The sequence below is a fragment of the Sander lucioperca genome, chromosome 17 (genome assembly GCF_008315115.2).
Source record: "Sander lucioperca isolate FBNREF2018 chromosome 17, SLUC_FBN_1.2, whole genome shotgun sequence".
Taxonomy (NCBI): domain Eukaryota; kingdom Metazoa; phylum Chordata; class Actinopteri; order Perciformes; family Percidae; genus Sander; species Sander lucioperca.
Window position 1 is genome coordinate 22,139,144 of NC_050189.1, and position 17,500 is coordinate 22,156,643.

At 42.9% G+C, this 17,500-nt stretch overlaps 1 protein-coding gene and 1 pseudogene across 1 annotated transcript in view; both read left to right on the top strand.

The window, feature by feature from the left end:
• Positions 1-507: 507 nt before the first annotated feature.
• LOC116036887 lies at positions 508-12,202 on the top strand (annotated as a pseudogene).
• A 4,468-nt stretch (positions 12,203-16,670) lies between these two features.
• The window catches only part of LOC116036889 (cell-death-related nuclease 7-like), a 10,786-nt gene continuing 9,956 nt past the window's right edge, over positions 16,671-17,500 (top strand). The window contains exon 1 of the mRNA XM_031280524.2: positions 16,671-16,762. The gene's annotated coding sequence lies outside the window, so the exon portion shown is untranslated. The remainder of the gene's footprint in view (positions 16,763-17,500) is intronic.

Here is a 17,500-nt window from a genome sequence, read left to right on the forward strand (position 1 = left end):
AGAAAATAGATTCTGATATTGATGAACATTACATGGTGTTGTAAAGTATACTGTGAGGAACGTTTCTAATAAATCTACATTATTATACAACACTGTGTTTGCACTGAATTGGAAATTATATTTAACAAAAATACACTGAATTACAAGGCTGTAGAGAACAGTGCGCTGTTGCAGACTTATATACTAATGTTTTAATGACATTATTTTTTAGTCGTGAAGTGGGCCGAAAACTCCAGCGCTGAAAATGAGTCCCACTCCAGCCCTGCATTTCTGTGAAATCACGTGACCACCGAGTGTCCTCTCTTACCCTCCTGTTTTTAGTTCATTTATTTATTTTCTTTGAAGTCAAACTGTTTCTGTGAAATCACGTGACCACCGAGTGTCCTCTCTTACCCTCCTGTTTTTAGTTTATTTACTTATTTTGAAGTCAAACTGTTTCTGTGAAATCCCGTGACCACCGAGTGTCCTCCCTCTCTGCTGATATATAAACTGATCTCTGCCTCCTCTACATCACAGACCAACAACACAGGTAAGAACACTTTGAAACTGGAAATACTTTAAATGATACTATCAGGAGGTAATACCAGACATAAATACATGAGGAAAATTAGATTAGATTCAACTTTATTGTCATTGTGCAGAGTACAAGTACAAAGATAATGAAATGCAGTTTGCATCCAACTAGAAGTGCAAAATAGCAGAAAAGTGCAATGTGAAGTATAGACAGGACAAGAATATAGAGCAGTGTAGACAGTAGTGTACAGTTGGTTAACAGAAGGTGGTTTAGAGTAATATAAATTAAATATAAATATCTGCAGTGTATTAGAATCAGAATCAGCTTTATTTGCCAGGTATGAGGACACATACGAGGATTTTTGCTTTGGATTATACATTGCTCACAATGTGCTTACTCATACAACACAAAACAACAAAAACAAACAATATATACACACTATAAACAGAAACAATATAGACAGGTTGAGGCAGTAGTGCAATGAAGAGTGCAAAGTGTGCAGGAGTAAATTATTTTATGATAAATTATTATTATTCTTTTAATTACGGAGCATAGTGCAAAAGATGCTGGAATAAATAAGTAAGTATTATGTTATTATGTAAGTATTATATTACAATATGAACAGCTCTGAAATAGAGAATGATGAATAAATAATCAGTGGAACCAGTAAACAGGTGATGATGAGAGACGGTGTTGCTGGGTTATTGCTCAGGAATTGAACCTGCCACTGTGAGTCAGAAGTCAGCTGATCATCAGAGTGATGGCTTATGGAAAGAGTTGTTAGCAGTTACCTTATAAGAGCAGAATAAATATGGCTATGTAATATGAACAATGTATGAACAACATGTACAGATATGTGAAATGTAGTAGCAGTAACATTATAGTAGTAGTAAGAATAATATAGATATATGCAGTGTATTAACAGAATATATTATAAGAAAAACAGAATAAATATGCATATTCAGTATGAACCATATGAATGTATTTGAAAATGTATTTTACACTAATAATATAATAATAATACTAATAACTGAACATACGAACGTACTACTGTACATTATATGATTTATTATTTTCTTTCTTCCAGACAGTTTCTGTAGTCTGTGCGTCACCAATCTTCAGGAACTTCAGATCCATTTCTCTGGACCTCTTTCTGGGTTGACCAGGACTTTAAAAACTCAGGTATGTATCACAGGTTGGATGTTTTTCTGTCTTCCTGTTTGTTACATCAGCTGCTGCTCTGCTCCTGAGACCAACAGACGTTTCAAAGGTGTCCCTAAAAAACTAAAGAAAAGAAAAAGTAGTAAAGTGTTAATTTGTTTGATAGATGGCATTAATGTGAAATGTTTAACACCTCTAACTGTGCTGGACGCTCCAGTCAGTCCAGTGTTGTCGTGTTGTTGGTCGAGCATTTAAAAGTACTTAAGTTTCTAAAGATGGAGACTAGAGAGAAGTTCCCACATACAGACGCCTCTGATTTTATAATGCCAGAGGTCAGGAGATGCACCCGATTTAAATGCATGAGGAAAATGTATTTGACATAACTATATACTGTACATATATACTGTATTGGTTCTGCCTATTCTGTGTCGCAACAAAGATCAATTCAATGATTCTAATATATTATTTACCTGAGCTGTTGATTTCTTCTGTTAATAAAATAGAATATATCCATCCAACCATCCATCTTCGTCCACTTATCCGGGATCGGGTTTCTAGGGCAGCAGCTCCTAGCACACCTAGTCCTGGGTCTTTCCCGAGGCCTCCTCTCAGCTGGACATGCCTCCACCTAGTCCTGAGTCTTCCACTAGGCCTCCTCCCAGCTGAACGTCCCTCCACCTGGTGCTGGGTCTTCCCCGAGACCTCCTCCCAGCTGGACGTCCCTCCACCTAGTCCTGGGTCTTCCCCGAGACCTCCTTCCAGCTGGACGTCTCTCCACCTAGTCCTGGGTCTTCCCCGAGACCTTCTCCCAGCTGGACATCCCTCCACCTAGTCCTGGGTCTTCCCCGAGGCCTCCTCCCAGCTGGACGTGCCTCCACCTAGTCCTGGGTCTTCCCCGAGACCTCCTCCCAGCTGGACATGCCTCCACCTAGTCCTGGGTCTTCCCCGAGGCCTCCTCCCAGCTGGACTAGCCTGGAACACCTCCCTAGGGAGGCGTCCAGGTGGCATCCTTACCAGATACCCGAACCACCTCAGCTGGCTCCTTTTGACGCAAAGGAGCAGCGGCTCTACTCCGAGCTCCACCCTCCTGAGGAAACCCATTTTGGCCGCTTGTACCCTGGATCTCGTTCTTTCGGTCATGACCCAGCCTTCATGACCATAGGTGAGGGTAGGAACGAAAACTCACCGGTAGATCGAGAGCTTTGCCTTCTGGCTCAGCTCTCTTTTCATCACAGCGCTGCAATAAATTGAATGTAATACCGCCCCAGCTTCGCCGATTCTCCGACCAATCTCCTGCTCCATTGTCCCTTCACTCGCGACCAAGACCCTAAGGTATTTGAACTCCTTCACTTGGGGCAAGGACTCATTCCCTACCTGGAGTATGCACTCCATCGGTTTCCTGCTGAGAACCATGGCCTCAGATTTTTTTTTTTTAATCTTTATTTATCCAGGTAAATGGATTGAGAACAATTTCTCATTTGCAACGACAACCTGTCACATTCACACAGTTACCTGGAAGCTCCACTGGAGTGGTAAGGGCCTTGCTCAAGGGCACCTCAGTGGTGGTAATGAGGGAGGGACAAGCGCTGCTCTTTCACTTTCCCCACCCAGATTTTATCCTGCTGGTCTGGGTTGCTTCTTCAGGCTGTGCCCAACTGGGCTCCGTGGCAATCCCGGCCACCAGACGCTCACTGACGAGCCCTTCATCTGGGCCTGGCTCCAGAAGGGGGCCCTGGGCTTCCTCCGGGCAGGGTAACTCTACCTCTTCCTCGTTGACTCATAGGGTTTTTGAACCATTCTTTGTCTGGCCCCTCACTTGAGACAACTTTGCCATGGGAGACCCTACAAGGAGCATCAAGCTCCAGACAACACAACCCTTCATAGGGACGCACAAACCTCTCCACCACAATAAGGTGATGGTTCCCAGAGAGGGATAATAATAATTATATATAATATAATACAATATAAAAACTATAGAGTTGTATGTAATGTACTAGTAGTGTTTAGGCAGAAAATGGTTTCTTCTCTTTGGTGTAGCTCCTGTTCAAGTATGATCTGATAAAGTATGACAAGGAATGGAGCTAGGATTGGGGATCATTGTTGGGTGGAGGAATGTTTTGCTGTGTGTGTGCATGAGAGACAAAGAGAGAATGTTAGTATTTTTTATTAAGACTTTAACTTATGCGATAAGCGTGTTTGAGTGTTGTAGATCTTGTATTATTTTTCAAATGCAGTCACACACTTGCTGGTTAAAAACAAAAAACTAACTGGTAGAAAAAGTTAAGTTAATCCCTGAAACAGGATGATGTGAACTTCAAACCCAGTGACTGTGCCGGTGTAACTGTTGCTGTAATTGTGTGTTTTAGGGAGTTATGTGGAGGATTTTCCTGACGGTCAGTCTGCTCTGCTGGAGCGCTGACGGACAAGTGACCTGCAGAGACAACAACAACAGAACTGTGGACTGGTGAGGCAACACTCAAAAACTACAAATATTGACGATATTTTTCACTTTTCTGGACCTTCAGAACGCGGTGCGGTTCTTTCTCAACGCTCCCCTGCTGACGGCAGACTGCACCCTTGTGCCTTTTTCTCTCGCCGGCTGACACCTGCAGAGAGGAAATAGCCCCCCCCCCGCCAAATCCATGCACTAAAGTCTTCAACAAATACACTGAAACAGTTCTGAAGTAAATGGACTGCATTTATCCAGCACTTTTCTAGATTTAGCGACAACTTAAAGCTTTAGAATACAAGCCAGCTTTCACACATTCACACACACATTTACACACTGGCTGCAAGATGCCAGCTGCTCATCAGACAAACATTCAGTTACTGGTGTCATAAAGTGCTTTACACAGAACATTAAAAGCCACAGCTTCATCAGTTCACACTCTAACATTTCTTTAGATATTCAGATACAGACGCAGAGCGTCCAGACTACATGCAGATATATTCAGGGTGTAGAGAGAAGTCTGGTCGCTCTGAACATGATTCAAGATTCAAGAGATTAGATTTATTGTTTCATGAGTCTCTGTCCTCTCTGCACATTAATGTTTCTCTTCTCTACTCATCATCAGGTACATCATCTACAAGGCACCCAGACTGGATAACATCGTACCTGAGGGTTTGGATTATCTTTACATTGATTCAGCTGGGAAGAAAGAGACCTCTAAAGATCACAATAAGCTCATCAACGCTACTGACGGTGTCCTGGCAAACACCCTGAAGCCCCTTTTTACCACATCAATGGTGAAAATCATGTTTAAACTTCAGCTCTGTTTCCAACTGATGGATATATATTATGGTCTGTACTACTTATAAAGGATCAACTAGCTTTCCTAAAAATATGTGCTCTGTTGAAACTGTTCAACCCACAACAGATGAGTAAATATGTAGTTGAAAAATGAATCTGCAGCGGTAGATTTGGTACCTTGCTGGCATGGATTGGCCATCGGCAGTAACAGGAGTTTTCCTGGTGGACCGGCCTATTTGTGTGGACTGAATGGGCTGCCTAGAAATCTAGACGCACCCTAGCGGCAACAAATGTAATTTGCAGCCAGGGTCCGTCTAGCAAATCTCCGTTGGTTTGCGAGCAGGAAAAATCAAACGCTAGTCAGGCCAATCACATCATGTATAGAGTCGGTGGGCGGGGCTTAACATAATGACGGCAGAGTTGCGACGGTTCCGCGTGAATTCCCTGCTACTTGAAAACAAAGAAGTTGGCTGCTGCTGCTGGTGAACAGCGGTCTTTGGAATCGGCTTTGGCCGCGACTCTGGAAGACTTGGAGTTAAGCTTTTCAGCACTGATAATTCTAATTCTTAAAAAAGGAAGATGTGTTTGGAGTTTTGCCGACCTGATACGGCAAAAGTTTAAACTATCAACTAGCGTTGCTCTGATTGGTTGTAGTGCTATCCTATTGCGTGCAGAGGGAATTTGAAAGACAACCGTTTATCCCGCCCCTCGGATTGAGCCCTGCCAATGGTGTTTTCCCAGATCCAACATCTGGATGTGAGTGTGGCTTGTCACAAACTTTTTTTTTTTGATTGGCCCATAAAGAGGAGAGAGATCACATCATTGGCCCACTTGTGTGTCTCTCATCTGAACACTGGCCAATCACATCCTACTATGGCCCACTTCCATCCTACCATAGAGAGAGAATGCAGTTAAGTCCCGCCCCAACCAGCAGCGAAAATAACACCACAAAGTGCCGGTAGCTAGCTAAAAAACACGAGATTTAAGCATGTCAAACGATGATTTTAGCACCCTCTGTCTACCAGAGAGGACAAGTTAGCTGTTAGTAAGCTATGGCACTTGCAAACATAGTACTATAACTTTCTGATTTATCCATATTCCACTAACATAAGCTGCTTACTGTGTACAAAATGCAGCTTTAGTTTAACTTACAGACTTTTCACTTGTTTACTATACATGAAATCTTGATGACACCAGGACCCACCCTCAACCTTTAACCATCTGGCCATCAGGAATCAGGCAGCCTTTTAGACTCAGCGAGACATATTTACCACTCAGCTAAGTGAGAATATTAGGGGCCGGTATGCAGGGTTCAACATTAACTTTTTGTCCACCATCCAAATGGCTAGTGAATGTTAAAAAAAATATATGTTTTTGGCTGGTGAGGCAAGCAAATCTACCATTCTACCAATGTTGAACCCTGCTGGTACATGTGTTGAAGGGGAGTGGGAGGATGGTTGGTGGGCTGGTCTGGGTCTCAAACGTCCAGGGCTGATTTTTTTACCCCAGTCCAGCCCTGGTACCTTGCTGTTCCCCTCTCTGGATTGGTCCCGTAAATCCCAATAATTAAAACATTATAATGTTTCTTCTCTTCATTCTGCATCATTTATAGCCAGACAACTTTGGATTCATCACCTACAATGACCAACCTCCTCCAGGATATCAGGCTAATCATACGTTTGGTCACAGTAAAGGTGAGTAGAGAAAGCATCACTCTCACATGAAACATCTCTCTGAACCTCCATCAGGTTTTCATCACAGAGGACAGAGTCTGCTCAGTGTGAATACGTCTGTAGCCGACAGTCAAACAACATCTGTCAATGTGTAATGACATCACATCTCTGTTATCTTAATAATGATCTGTGGCTCCTGTTTGTTCAACTCCTTCAGCTTCTGTCTTTGAATCATTTGAATGAGATTTGTGTTTACATCAGATCATGGTGAACTAAATCAAAAAGCAGAGTGACTCATGCTGATAAAAAACCCTAAAAGTAACATCAGAGCAGCAACAGAGCTCAGAGACATCTGGAGCTGGAGGATCAGTGTTTGGTTTTTTAAGACCCCAACATCGTCTTGTCGTCGATGTCTTCCAGGCAGTGCTGCCTGGAAGACATCAAGGGGGTAAGCGAGCATCCAGAAAGCGTACCTCCTATGGGGAGATTCTTATGCTAACAAGCCATCACCTGCCGTTAGCATTCCATTGATTCCCATTCATTTTGGCGTCACTTTGACAGTGAATAACTTTACATCTGAAGCGTTTAAAGACTCTATTTTAAAGCCCTCAATGACCTCCTCACCTCTGCTCAACATCCTTATCCTCCTCGACCTGAGTGCAGCCTTCGATACCATGAGCCATAACATCCTGCTCACCAGACTCAAAGACCTCGGTATCGAAGGTACTGCACTCAGCTGGCTCCGTTCCTACCTTTCCAACAGATCCCACTTCATCTCTCTCCATAACCACACCTCTGCCACAGCCACAGTCACTCAAGGCGTTCCCCAAGGCTCCGTACTTGGCCCCCTCCTCTTCATCATCTACATCCTCCCCCTTGGTCAGATACTCCACCACTTCAACCTGGACTTCCACTGTTACAGATCTACCTCAGCACCAAATCCCCCCACAATCCTCCCCTCTCCCACATCAACTCCTGTCTGTCAGCTATTAAAACCTGGATGCAACACAACTTCCTCAAACTCAACAGCGATAAAACAGAATTCCTCCTCATAGGCTCCAAATCCACACTCCGCAAAATCAATAACCCCACTCTCACCATCGACGGCACCATTGTCTCCCCATCTCCCCAGGTCCACAGCCTTGGTGTGATCTTTGATACCACCTTCTCCCTTGAGCCCCACATCCGCCATGTCATTAAAACCTCCTTCTTTCACCTCCACAACATCGCCAAAATCAGACCCTCCGCTGCTGAAAGACTCATTCACGCCTTCATCTCCTCCCGACTGGACTACTGTAACTTACTTCTCCTTGGCATCAGCTCTACCAACATCAACCGACTCCAACTAGTCCAGAACTCAGCCGCCCGACTCATCACCCGCACCAAATCCTGGCACCACATCACTCCAGTCCTAAAAAAACTCCACTGGCTTCCCATTTCCCACCGGATCATCTACAAACTCCTGGTCCTCACCTACAAAGCCCTCCACCATCTGGCACCCATACCTCACTGACCTCCTCTCTCCGTACCAACCCTCACGGTCCCTCAGATCCACCTCACCTGGTCTCCTCTGCATCCACAAGTCTAACCTCAGCAGTTTTGGGGACAGGGCATTCTCCAGGGCAGCTCCCAGGCTCTGGAACTCCCTCCCCCAAGAGATCCGCATCTCTGAGTCCCTCACCATCTTCCAGTCCCGCCTAAAGACCCATCTCTTCACCTCTGCCTAGCCGTAGCCCCACGCCCCTCCTCCCTTTTCATCTGTGCCTGAATCGTGTTTTGTTTTGTTTTCTACCTTGCCCTGTAAAGCGTCTTTGAGTCCTTGAAAAGCGCTATACAAATTCAATTTATTATTATTATTATTATTATTATTATTCTATTTGTCCATTGTTTATTTCTAAAGAAACACAACAATGTATAAAAGTCTCTAACATTATTACTAATGTTAACTATCATTTTAGTGATCAATAATTAGCCTGTGTCTATGTTATCTCCTTACATATACCTACGCTCTCCGTCTCTGCTAGATTGGGAATGATTGAGATTTCTCTTGGCACAGCTACCAGAAGACTTCCAACTTTCAGACAGGTTGCTCACGTCACATCTACGTCTTCAAGCTCAGTTGGAGGCTGCTCAGTAACGCTCAGCCATCACCGGGAAAGAGACTTCACTGGTCTCCGTAGAAATCTAAGGCGTCGCTGTGTCCATTTCTTTCACTGTCTATGGAAGGCACTAAGGTTAGGGTTAGGTGCCTTGAAGTCGACGGTCGCAGTGCTGCCTTGAAGTCGACGTTGGGGGCTTAAAACACCATCGAACTGGAGGATCACTCCATTAGATGACTGCTCCAGTCTATTATCTGTTAGTTTGAAATACTAAAAGCACAGTCAGGATTTTACATTTTAGGATTTTTTAAACAATCATCAGTCTATTTGCCAATATTTCTCTGTCTAACTGTTGATGTTTCAGGACTTGTGATGATGGATAAAGACAAGACAGGAGTCTGGCTCTTACACAGCACACCAAAGTTCCCTTTTGAAAGAGATCAAAATAATTTCTACCCATCCAGCGGAGCAAAGATGCTCAGACATTTATCTGTGTAACATTCAACTATGACCAGTTCCAACACATAGGTAATGTTATTAGTTACATCTTTATATTTATGTTCTTAGTGGTTGATTTGAATATGATTTGAATGTTGTCTTGTTGTACTGTTTGAAGGTGAACACCTGCTGGACATCAATGCTTTCACATTTGATGATCATATTCCAGACGACTTCCATGATAACCTTAAGAAACTTAGGAAGACTGAAAATAACAACAGGGACGAAAGAGATAATAAAGTCAATATCCAGAACTTGACATCAGCAGCAGGATTAACATCGTTTCGTAGCATTGCTAAACAACAGTATAAAGGTGAGATATCTGAATGATGGTTTGAATCAGATTACCTAACTTAGCAATGACAAAGTTACAAAGAAAAGAGACATTTTTACTGTGGAAATGAGAGAAGTTTCTACTGTAGTTTAACATCAGTGGCGGGTGGTGAAGTATTGGTGTTTATATTAAAGTGCTCATATTCTGCTCATTTTCAGGTTCATAATTGTATTTAGAGGTTGTATCAGAATAGGTTTACATGGTTTAATTTTCAGAAAACACCATATTTTTGTTGTACTGCTCATTGCTGCAGCTCCTCTTTTCACCCTGTGTTCAGGTCTCTGTTTAGCTACAGAGTGAGACCTCTCACTGCTGTAACATCTTTGTTGGCAGTCGCACATGCTCAGTAGCTAGGTAAGATCACATGATCAGTAGCTAGGTAAGATCACATGCTCAGTAGCTAGGTAAGATCACATGATCAGTAGCTAGGTAAGATCACATGATCAGTAGCTAGGTAAGATCACATGATCAGTAGCTAGGTAAGATCACATGATCAGTAGCTAGGTAAGGACTACTAGCCAAGGGGGTAAGCCAGCCTCCGCAAAGCGTACCTCCTATGGAGCCATTTTGATGCTACCAAGCCATCACCTCCCGTTAGCATCCCATTGACTGCCATTCATTTTGACGTCACTTTGACAGAGAATAACTTTACATCTGAAGCGTTTAAAGACTCTATTTGTCCATTCTTGACACAACACTGTATAAAAGGCTCCATTACCTTGTACCTCACGTTATGGCTCCGTACCAGCAGTTTTTGTAAAAATAGGCTAACAATTGTGTCATAACCACGCGACTTACCGTCTCATAGTAGAGGAATTATCGTACAGTACAGGAGAAGCTCGCAGGCAATTTCGACTTACATTAGGTGTTTAAGTTTAGCTTCAAGCTAGAAGCTAACGTGGTTAGTGGTTAGCCACCTTGTTCTCAATCGCAAAACACTGCTACAACACACACAAATTCACCCTAATATACAAAATAAATTGTATAGTACTATAGTACTACCTACATGTCCCTGTTCTGCAGGTATTCTACACAAAGTTGGAAGTGCGCCCTCGTTTAGAAGAAGACTCCCGGCTAATCCTGCCTTGTACTGCTGAAGTTGGAGAAACAGCTAGCTAGCTGATGTGGTATTAGCTAAAGTGGTTAGCACACACAAAACGTTTCGGCCAATGACGTAGACGGCCCTGCCAATTTTGACCAGCTCACCCAGAGACTGAAAGCAGGACGCTTTCAGAAACCGTATCTCACTCTAAACAGTTTGTATGTGTGTGGAAGCACCAGAGACACAAAATAACACCCCAAATCCCAGAAAAAGTGTTTTTTCATAATATGGGCACTTTAATTTGTCATTACAGCCTGGGACTTGTTAGAACTGGTTAAATAAAAGTCCAGATAGATTTAAATGTGTGTAGCTGCTGAAGCTCACTGACTTCATGCTTCAATAGTCTTCAGAAAGGAAACCTCCCAAAAGTTCTCATCTAAGTGTCAGAGACTCTGTGTGTTCACATAACATTAGAAAGGTTTTTAGTCTTAATAACTGTCTGTGAATGTCAGGAAAACCTGACTCACATGTGAAGAAGATTACACTAACTGACTATTCTACTGTTTGTTTTTTCAGCACCTACTCCAGCAGGAAAGACGCCACATGATGACAACATATTTGGTAACAAAATTTTATTTTCAGTCACATTTGTTTTTAATTTTCTACATGAACATAATTCACTGCACTTTAGTGTTCACTAAAAGTGTTTTAAACATAACATGTATTTCCTCAAACTGAACAATAATGTGCAGAATGTGTAATAACCACCATTAATGCAAAGATACAGTATATACTTTTGAGTCCAATAGGAACAGATGTATTGATTTGCTGAGTAAAGGATGTAGAAGGAAGAGTATTTTGTGTAACATCAGTGTCAGCATTGAACTGTCAGGATGTGAACAGTTTCTGTAACATGACTCGTATGTTGTTGTTCTTGCAGTTGGAGATCTTTACCTCACTATTGCAGAGACATACAAGACTGATGTGAGAGTCCAGACCTGGCCCCAGAGAGGTCGCAACGGTTCCTACTGCGAGGATAACCAACGTCGAGTGATCAATATTGAATCTGTAAAAACTGATCTGGGTAACGGGGAGGTTGAGTGGACAATGGAAATTGATCATTCCAAGTGGTGTGTATCTACAGATAATAATAATCATTTGATCTGTATCGCTGATATGAACAGAGCAATCACCCAATACGAAAGGCCGGGGGGCGGACTGTGCTTTGAACATAAAGAGGTAAGTGAACTATTTAAAGGGGTTATTGATGAAACTAAGCCTTGCCTATAGTCTAAGCCTTTGCCCTTAAGGGTCGTCTCGTCCGTGACTCTGACTGTGACGTTGACTCTAACCCTGGAGGAGTCCTGAGATCTTGGCTCCCACAGATCCCTGGTCTCTCCACCATCCAGTCTCTCTGCTATTACATAATGAGTACATAGACTCCAAGGTGTTTGGAACAACCTACCTGAGTCCCTTCAAAATATGTGTGCAAGTGTCCCTAGGAGAATTGATGCTGTTTTGAAGGCAAAGGATGGTCACACCAAATATTGATCTGATTTAGATTTCTCTTCTGTTCATTTACTGCATGTTGTTAATTAATGAAAATAAACTGCAAAGCAGCATAAAGCATTCTTAGTGTGAGAGGTTATTGTGATTGTTGGTTGCTCTATTTTGCATGAAGGGATTTACACAATGAACATGTGTATAATTACATTTAATAATAATACCATTCAATAGCAAATTAATGCAAAATATTTTGAGCTGCAAGACTTACTCTGTGCATGTTGTGCCCAAGTGATTGAAAAAAACTGTGACAAGGTCATGCTGTTATACTCAGATACAGTATGTGGCGGCATACACTTAAATGTTTGTTTGTAACCCACAAACAAACTGCTTCACGGTACTGCACACATCCAGGAACCGGCTACTGTTGCCATGGCTGAGACAGCAAAAAAGAAGCAGAAAGCTAGGAAAGCATTGTCGGAGGAACAGAGGAAGAGGAAACTGACCGAGAGAGGAGTCAGACACGAGTAAACATACCGGTAGGTGCTGCCAAAAATCTATTCTGAAGCTGTAGGGGGGGGGCTCTATAGAGAAACATGTAGGGGGGGCTCTATAGAGAAACCTGTAGGGGGACTCTATGGAGAAACCTGTAGGGGGGGGCTCTATGGAGAAACCTGTAGGGGGGGGCTCTATAGAGAAACCTGTAGGGGAGCTCTATAGAGAAACCTGTAGGGGGGGGCTCTATAGAGAAACATGTAGGGGAGCTCTATAGAGAAACATGTAGGGGGGGGGCTCTATAGAGAAACATGTAGGGGGGGGGCTCTATAGAGAAACCTGTAGGGGGGGGTCTATAGAGAAACCTGTAGGGGGGGGGCTCTATAGAGAAACATGTAGGGGGGGCTCTATAGAGAAACATGTAGGGGGGGGGCTCTATAGAGAAACCTGTAGGGGGGGCTCTATAGAGAAACCTGTAGGGGGGGGTCTATAGAGAAACCTGTAGGGGAGCTCTATAGAGAAACCTGTAGGGGGGGGTCTATAGAGAAACCTGTAGGGGGGCTCTATAGAGAAACCTGTAGGGGGGGGTCTATAGAGAAACCTGTAGGGGAGCTCTATAGAGAAACCTGTAGGGGGGGGTCTATAGAGAAACCTGTAGGGGAGCTCTTTTTTTATTTTTTTATTTTGCTAACCGAGTTTCCCAGTTGTTGACGCGTTGTTGACAACTGACGTTTGATGGAGGCGACTTTGGTTCACTGAACATATTTCAATGACAATAAACTGTTTAATGTGGACAAACGCCTCTGCTGAGAAACATACAGACATAACATGTTTCAGATTATTTATAAAGAGGCCCATGTATAAAACACCTGATCTGTGTCCTTTCCCGTTGGTTGTCCTGCAGATAACACAAACACCTGACGATGTGCAGAAAACAGCAGCAAATTATTGTAGCCTCCATGTTTTCACCAGGTTTTCACACACCTGATGCTCTCGGCTACGGCCAACAGTTGGTGGCAGTCATGTTGTTATGCCAAACGCCAATATAACAGAAGAAGAAGGAAAAACAACGTCATTCCGAGGTGGCATGAACGCAGCATAAGTCTTTGTGTTTCCTTTGTCTGTTGTCTGGGGCCTGTTTCACAAAACCAAGATAAGGGATTAAGCTGGGATTTTTATTTTTTAAATCGCATTAATCGCATGCCGGCATTTATTCATTTATTTTACACTTCACTCGGCTTCACGTCGTGCCTAACAGGCTACTATTTTGACCCGGCAGGCTGCAGCATGACGGAGAAACACAGCAGCAATAACTCTGAATGGAGCTTTTTATTTTCAGAAACTCCCAGACGGCTCGTAGACAAGTCGAAAGCCATATGCACGTTGTGTAAAGCTGAATTAAAATATCACCGAAGCACGTCAAGCTTGAGCTACCAGCTACGAGCTAAGCATGTAGTTCAGTTAACGTGATGCTACCGCTAGCATGCTACCCACTCAGGCAGAGCAGTATTTTGGAGAGTGCTACTTGCCGACCTGTGGATGAAACCAAATCCCAAAAAGTTACTAAACACTATTGACTCTGGTAAGGAGAGGGATTGTTAGTTTTTTAGTTAGGTACTTGGAGGAATTGTGCAATAATGACAGATTCACACATTTTTCTTTTGTTTACAGTAAATAAATAATTACAAATCTTAAAATCAAGTTCATAAAGTCACTTTCTTTGCATTCATTTGATTCCCAATCAAGATCCACTGGTAAGAATGGCTTTACATTGTTAATATGGACTTAAAAACTGTTCTGAAATGCAAAATAATAGAATTTTAATCATGTGATAAAATATGTGATTAATCGCGATTAACTATAGAAATTCAGCGATTAAAAAAAATTAAGAGTTTGACAGCCCTAATATTTACGCATCATACTCTAGCATTGTAGAAAATTGATCTTCATGGTAAATTTCCTGAGTAACATTATCTTCTGCTCACTTTTAAGGCAAAGAGTACAACTGTTAATTTGTGCAAATGATTAGTAGCCTAATCCTTGAATGGTATGATTATGATGGTTCCAGTTCAGAGCAGTGGTCAGTTAATGTCTAGGTAATATTTAGGCTGCTAACACATTCAGTCGGTCCGTGATCGTCTGCTACGCTTTCTCTCGCTGTTTCATTACAGCGGCCGTGTTTCTTTTCTTTTTATACAAATAATGTGTTTCACGTCATCATACTTCCACAAGAAGCTGCTGCTCACTCTGTATAAAGTATGAACGATGCGTATTCTCCATTTTGGCATCAGTAAATCTGTGATCGACCTCGTGGTCTTTTGAGGAAAGCCGTGGACGCGCATCTATCTGAATTACTTCAGCCTGGGTTTGAACGGGCTCTTCGCCAGACTGACTTGCAGAGCAAATCTCAAATTTGCTGGAAGTTCGTCAGGGTTTACCCAGGATAGCATGAATGTCTTTGCTTTTGAGTAGTTTAAGTGTTTTTAAAGCCCTGATGCTGCAGGACTGACAAGAACAAAGTTAAGTTCAGCATCAAAGTTCATCTCAGACTCACCTTTCCCTGCCGACCTTCTTTACTTCTTTACATACTTCCTTTCTTCTGCCTTCTTTCCTTCCTTCCCTTTTTCCATCCTTCCTTATTTATTCTTCCTTTTGGGGAGAGCCGGGACAGTTGAAACACTTTTTAATCAAACGTAATTTACAAAGCGATCGTATCGCACTGGAAGCTAATATTTTGTCACTAACAACCTACACCTGTCATCTGTCAAACACAGTTGCATTTTCAGCTTTGAACAAAACCGTTCAGGAATTATTACGGCAAAAGTGGGACGTCCGTCATGTTTCATTCGTCCCTCCTGGTCGGGACGATTAAAACAGAATGGGGGGACGGATGAAACATACAGTTTAATCCATATAAACTTCCCACAACTTCAATATTTTACTACATATCATGAATGGTACTCCCAAAAGGTGTTATTTTAGATAGATTGTTGCTGGGCTATACGTCTTCGTGAATGTCTGTTAACAACTAATCGCCGTCATCATGAAGCGGTTATTGAAATATCATGCACTGTGGATGATTCTGCCATTTTTATAGCTAGAACAGTACGTTTTCCCATTTATATCATGTTTCTATTGTGGAAAATGTCGTTTCACTAGGTTTTTATGTGGGTTAGGCCACTGCACATCCAAATAAGTTCCCTTAGTGACCCCCAGCCCGTCAGTCTCCATAAGATAACATGGGACCTTAGTGACCCCCAGCCCGTCAGTCTCCATAGGATAACATGGGACCTTAACGACCCCCAGCCCGTCAGTCTCCATAGGATAACATGGGACCTTAACGACCCCCCGCCCGTCAGTCTCCATAGGATAACATGGGACCTTAGTGACCCCCAGCCAGTCAGTCTCCATAGGATAACATGGGACCTTAGTGACCCCCAGCCAGTCAGTCTCCATAGGATAACATGGGACCTTAGTGACCCCCAGCCCATCAGTCATAGTATAACGTGGGAAAACTTGACCCCCTACCTGGTGGGCTCAAATATATTTTCATCTTTCTAAAACAGATTTTCCATGTCTCACCTCCATAAATTATTGTATAAACAGAGATATTTGTGCATTTACTTAAAATACATGGAGTTACAGCCAGGTCGGGGACATAGATATATGCCATTATAGCTTGTTTTGCTTTCCATGTAAACAAGCGTGCAATATGAAAGTCTGGGATTGTGGAGAACACTAAATGGTCTCCTGAATAAGCACGTAGTCGAACCTTTAAATGAAAAAATGTAACCGCTAATGAAGTTTACTTTGGACCATCAAAACTGGTTTATGGCCTGCTGTAACTCTGATAAAAGGAAATACCAGGAAGATATTTGGCTGATAGAAGGAGGTTAACATGCTCTATGTGTTGACCTAAGGAAGTCTGTCATCACTGCACTCGGAGAAAACTGGAATGTTTCATCCGTCCCGCGTTTCAATCGTCCCGGCTCCCCTACTTTCCTTCCATTAATCCTTTCTTCCCTTTACTTCCCATCATTAATCCACAGTGAGAGTAATCTGTCGTTGTATTTCTGCCCTGTTTCCCTGGTGATCAGATGGTAATCTTGTCTCTCTGCCCCCTGCAGGTCAGGACGGGACGCTGCAGTCGTTCTCCGCCGTCCACGAGAGCTTCAACAAGAACCTGGGTCACGGTCAGTTTAACCAAACACTGTTACTGTTAACTAAGAGAGGCTCCTCCTTTATATAACAAATCATTTTTAGTTTTTTTGTTGCTTTAATGCCATTTCATTTTCAAAGGGTTGGCTTCAGTTTTCAGGCAGTGATCGACAGCTGCCGCTCGTTTGTTGATTGGTCCGGTGTGTGTGTGTGTGTGTGTGTGTGTGTGTGTGTATGTGTGTATGTGTGTGTGTGTGTGTGTGTGTGTCTGTGTGTGTGTGTATGTATGTGTGTGTGTGTGTGTGTGTGTGTGTGTGTGTGTGTGTGTGTGTGTGTGTGTGTGTCTGTGTGTGTGTGTGTGTGTGTGTGTCTGTGTGTGTGTGTATGTGTGTGTGTGTGTGTGTGTGTGTCTGTGTGTATGTGTGTGTGTGTGTGTGTGTGTGTGTGTGTGTCTGTGTCCGTGTGTGTATGTGTGTGTGTGTGTGTCTGTGTATGTGTGTGTGTGTGTGTGTGTGTGTGTGTGTGTCTGTGTGTGTCTGTGTGTGTGTGTGTGTGTGTGTGTCTGTGTGTGTGTGTGTGTGTGTGTGTATGTGTGTGTGTGTGTCTGTGTGTGTCTGTGTGTGTGTGTGTGTGTGTGTGTGTGTCTGTGTGTGTGTATGTATGTGTGTGTGTGTGTGTGTGTGTGTGTCTGTGTGTGTGTCTGTGTGTGTGTGTGTATGTATGTGTGTGTGTGTGTGTGTGTGTGTGTGTCTGTGTGTGTGTGTGTGTGTGTA